Source organism: Oncorhynchus tshawytscha, linkage group LG05 (genome assembly GCF_018296145.1).
Source record: "Oncorhynchus tshawytscha isolate Ot180627B linkage group LG05, Otsh_v2.0, whole genome shotgun sequence".
In the NCBI taxonomy this organism is placed as follows: domain Eukaryota; kingdom Metazoa; phylum Chordata; class Actinopteri; order Salmoniformes; family Salmonidae; genus Oncorhynchus; species Oncorhynchus tshawytscha.
The window spans coordinates 19,524,886-19,530,885 of NC_056433.1; positions in this window are offsets into that span (position 1 = coordinate 19,524,886).

The window sequence follows — 6,000 nt, forward strand, 5'->3', positions numbered from 1 at the left end:
GACAATGATATTGTTGGAGAGTTTGTGCTCGTTCATCGTCATAAGTATTTGCAATTACTTTTAATTGTTCAGATTTCAAATGCAGTTTCTCGATTAGCAGAATGTTTTCATTTCCTGCTTTTGTCAATAGTTGCTCAGTTCTCTCCACCTGTCCCCTCATGTTAGCCATCTCTGGCACGTGTTTCAGCTGTGCACTGTGGTATTGGACCGATGTCACATTTTTATGGCGATACATCTGTGCAAAAGTGGGGAGAACCGTCACAAAGCCTGTGTTTGATGGTTGATTTTGGTGAGCATTCGCAATTTCTGAGGTTTTTTCGCTAATGGCATAATTAGGGTTGGTATCGCTGCTGAGGTCAGAGATCAATCCTTTTATGGGTGGAGGTTCACTAACTAGCGGAGGGGTGGTGACCACCTCCTTTGATAGCTTGCACATTATTAGAAAAATTTAGAGGAACAATGTTCCTATTTTTTTTTAGAAAGTTTGGGTTTGGAATTCATTGGAAGCTGCAAAGACAAGTTTAATCTATTTATAGATGTTGATGAACCATCGGTACCGTACCAGTAATGTGGAAGTTGGACGTGAATAAATTTGCAAAAGCAAATTGAATTAATTCATCAATGCCAATGATTAATCCTACCTGGGTAGGCTATCTGGGTATTAAAATTAAATAACCTGAGAAGTTGCTTCATCTAGGTTAATATGAGAAGTTTAAAAGTGTCTCATTTGATTGGAAGATCATTAAGTTATGTTCAACAATTTAGCTTATTAAATTGAATGAGACGATAATCCAAACAATCTCCACTGATTGGATATCATAACTGTAAACAGTAAATCAAATGTTGGAAACATTCAACACTGGTGCACTTCTCCTTATAAGGCCGAAACCACATGGGCTTCCCGCTGGGGCGGGGCTTCTGTCACTACTGGATTACTGAATGGTTTTGCAAAAAAACAAATTTGACTGATTTATTAATTTAATGATAAATCAGACCTGTATAGGCTATTTGGGAATTAAACTTTAATTAACCTGAGAAGTTGCTTCATCTAGGTTAGTTTGGAAAAAGTTTACAATGCCTTATTTAGAAAACTCATCAATTTGGATATTTTTTAAAATATCTACTTCAGATTGTAAATCGCCAGATTTACACTTATTAGTTCAATTAGACAAGATATTGATATCCGTCTGGATATCATAAGAAAGTGTGACATCAATAATTCTTCATGAACGAATATACTGGGCACATGTCAGTGGTCAATGATTTCACACGCTGAAATCAAACTGAACTATCCGGAGCGGAACTTCCGTTTGCAAGGCGGAGGGATTTCAACGCAGCGTCTTTTGACAATGTTTTAACTGGAACACGTGGCAAAAAACGCGCCTTGGTCTACTAGCGAGAGAGACAGAGATATATATCGCTGGTCAAGCTTATCTCCTGAATTTCAATCGGCTGGCACTTTGTCCTAGCTCGAGAAATTAATCATGTCCGAGCCGACCCGCATCTGAAACGCGCCAGGTAGAAATAGCCCTGCGTTTGGCCAAACACTCTATTTCTCAGATTTCTTTAAGTAGCTTTCTCGGCCCTCCTACAGATATGTATTCGCTTACGTTCCCCACTGACTACTTCAGAGAACAACACTGAGGCGGGGAATATTCAGCGCACACACACACACAATAATGTTTGTCTACCACTCCAATGTGTAAAAAAAATGTGTACAATAACTTGGTATATTATGTCATCTGTTTTTCAATTTTATACAGGCTGAATCAAAATTAAAGCCTCATTCTATTTTAGATTCCACGCAGGGGGCTCCAATTATGTTGTGTCTTTGGCTATGCTGGATTAATTGATAATTAATTGATAATTGACATGCTATTCTATACAATAATTTCTCCGTAATTAATATCACCTGATTGAGCTAATCATGTAAATGTGATTAACTGGAGAGTCGGGCACCACAAAATAATATTTATAGAGCTGTTATCTTCCGAATAAACTCTTAAAGACCTAGTAATATTTTACATCAATAGCAGTCAATATCAATTATAGTCTTAATTCAGTCTCATCTGAAAGTTGTAAATTCTTTTATCTGCAAGAACCCTGGCTAACAATTTGAATCAGCAATACAAAATTGGGTTTAATTATTTATTTACTAAATAACTAACTAATCACACAGAATTCACATACACACAATTAATCATAACTTGATTACAAATTACGTCATAAAGGAAAATGTCCCTAGCGGGCGGAACAGATATGACGGCTTGTTACACAAAGGAAAAAGGGTTTGAAAAAGGGTTTGAGTGAAAGAGTGGGAAGACTGAGGAACAAAGGAAAAAAGCTGTGCTATCGTAAATACAGTATCTTATGCATTCTAAATTACCGCCCATTTGGAAAAGGAAAATGCAATAAATATTTACTCTGAGCTGCGCTTCAGTAGGTTGGTGGTAGATGGAAGGCCGTGTTGCCAAACCGAGTTCCCTGTCCTTTGAAGAATGTCTCTGGTTGTCAATTGGATATGTTGTAGTAACGTCGTTGTGTGATAGAAGGGATACTCTGTCTGTTCCTACCTAATCTGCTTTTGCAGCTGCGGTCGCTAACTCAACAGCTAGGAGGTATCACTTCTGTAGTGAATAAGAGTTCAAAAGTTCATACCATTCGCAACCAAAGCTCATGCTGATGTTGGCTTCCTTCTGTAGTTATTATCTGAAACATTCTGACATAGGACCGTCGCCCTCATATCCTCGAAACAGGAAATTCTGTTGTCGTCAAGGCTTTATATAGGAAGGGAGAAGAGGGCATGTTTGAAAAGTTTTACAGCCCATGTCCCTTCACAGAGGCGGGTCCGCAGCTCAGTGAGCAGCAATATCTTATGAAAACCCACATCTCACATTTTAGAAGCTAAAATCACATTTCATCCCATCACAAATAATTTAATATTCAAACATTTAAATTGAACAACAATTCCATGTGAATCCGATAACTCTGATGTGTAGACTTTCCACTGTAGAGTTTATGTCATCTTATCATTGATGAGAATGTCTCAGATGACAACCGGACTGACATCATATTCATTGAGTACCACCGCATATGTTCAATTGTTCGAATTGCCAAAATATAGTTAATTTCCCCCCACATTCTGATGTTCCCAGAATCTCTATGTTAAACAAGGTTTTTAAAAATGTAACCTCAGTAGGTTAGAGAGAGGAAAAAGGGGGGAAGAGGTATTTATGACTGTCATCCCCCAGGCAAAAGTCATGACAGGGTTCATAAGTAAGAATTTCAAAGTAAAGTTTACCTACACCTTTAATATTCGGTGCATGTTACAAATACGATTTGATTTTGATGTTGATTTATAACCAGTGCCCTTTCCCCCCCCTGCCCTTTCTTCACCTGACAGTTGGATGCACATCTGACACTGGCCCGTCGAAACAACACCTAAACTATATCCAAACTAACTCACACATATGATAATATTGGTAGCTTAAAGACAAGATTACATGTACAATTGTCTGATGGGTGACTATATTATCAATTGGCTTGTGAATGAAGAAACATGACGAACAGCGCAGTGTGTAATTAACAAATAAGGGAATGGAGCTTACCAAAAAACAACTTTTTCAAATCAACCTAGTGATTAATGCAGGTCAGATGTTTTGATTTGTAAAACCTACAGGAAAGAGCAGATTGTAAGGTTTCTAAAACACCTACATTTCTTAAACTATTCCATTTCAAATGTATTTTTTGTTGTTGTTGCTGAATAACAGCAATTCCATACGTCCATGTTAGTTAGTAGGCCCAATGATTCTGGTATACAGGAGGGCCAATGGAGGAACCGCAGTGCCATGGTAGCACCTATTATCTGATGCCATTCCCACAGGTGTCTCGCCACTCAGAAGGTGTTGATAAACAATAGCGGTGATGTCATGTTTGGCAGTTTGTACTCATTTAGATTAGGCTCTGATCATGCATCTTTAAAGGGGAAATCTTTGATTAAAAAAACAACACCCCACCACTTGTTTTGGAAAACTGAGGGATGAGGCTGTAAAAATGTAACCACTCTTCAATTTATAAACTAAGCTATGAATGCAAGTTCTGAGCATGAATGAGATATAAATGATAGTTTGAAATTAAATTGAGCTGAAACCCTTCTTGATATGCCACACCTGTCAGGTGGATGGATTATCTTGGCAAAGGGGATATGCTCAAATAACAGGGATGTAATAAAATTTATGCACAACATTTGAGAGAAATAAGCTTTTTGTGCATATGGAAAATGTCTGGGATCTTTTATTTCAGCTCATGAACACCCTAACCCTAGCTTCATGTCCATTCTAACTCTAGCCATAACCCTAACACTAACACTAACACTACAATGGTATTAACATGTCCCCACAGCTGTAATGGTAACACCAACCCTCAACCCTAACCATAACCCTACCCTTGTTGCAGATGAACCAAAAGCCCAATCATGTATAATACAGTATATTAAAATATAGGTCAATTTACATCAAGAACATGACAGTTATGCGTCTTGAACATCTTCATATTAGTTTAAATATCATATCATATAGCCCACTGAAGAAGGTTAAAGATGGGAAAACAAATAGGAATATCAAACATCTGAGGTATGAAAATGTGATCAAACCTACATTTGACATTTTAGTAATTTAGCAGACGCTCTTTTCCAGAGTGACAATTAGTGGAAATTCATCGAAAAACAAGGTTATTAAAACATTTGCCATTTTCCCAGTCATTCAATAACGTAATCAGTGCAAACGTACTACACACCTTGTATGCATCTCAGATACAGATGGAAATCAATCACAATGTAGAGACATGAACCAAAAACAGGAAAACATTTATATGTAACTCATTTGTAAAAGAGAAAGTATAATTATCACAATCTATCCTAGATTATGGGACAGTTTCACAGACCCAGATTAAATAAATCCAGGTGTGGATTTAATTTGGGTTTATAAACCTTCAACTAAATATGGGATTTTATGAACATGCAAAATTCAAGATTGCCCCTTTATGTGTCGAAGGAAACACCATACAGCTCTAGCCAAAAATTATCTCTTCGAGATAGGGGGCGCTCTTTTAATTTTTGGATAAAAAACGTTCCTGTTTTAAACAAGATATTTTGTCAAGAAAAGATGCTCGACTATGCATGTAATTGACAGCTTTGGAAAGAAAAAACTCTGACGTTTCCAAAACTGCAAAGATATTATCTGTGAGTGCCCCAGAACTAATGCTATAGGCGAAACCAAGATGAAATTTCATACAGGAAATGGTCCAGATTTTGAATGCCCTGTGTTCCAATGTCTCCTTATATGGCTGTGAATGCGCCAGGAATGAGCCTGCACTTTCTGTCGTTTCCCCAAGGTGTCTGCAGCATTGTGACGTATTTGTAGGCATATCATTGGAAGATTGACCATAAGAGACTGCATTTACCAGGTGTCCACCCGGTGTCCTCCATCGAAATTATTGCGTAATCTCCAGCTCCATGCGCGTTCCATTTTTTTCAGAGGAGAAAGTCAACTGCCACGAATGATTTATCATCGATAGATATGTGAAAAACACCTTGAGGATTGATTCTAAACAACGTTTGCCATGTTTCTGTCGATATTATGGAGTTCATTTGGAAAAAAAGTTTGCGTTGTAATGACTTAATTTTCAGGGTTTTTCTTACCCAAACGTGATGAACAAAACGGAGCGATTTGTCCTACACAAATAATATTTTTGGAAAAACTGAACATTTGATATCTAACTGAGAGTCTCCTCATTGAAAACATCTGAAGTTCTTCAAAGGTAAATGATTTTATTTGAATGCTTTTCTTGTTTTTGTGAAAATGTTGCATGCTGAATGCTAGGCTTAATGGTATGCTAGCTATCAATACTCTTACACAAATGCTTGTTTAGCTATGGTTCAAAAGCATATTTTGAAAATCTGAGATGACAGTGTTGTTAACAAAAGGCTAAGCTTGAGAGCTA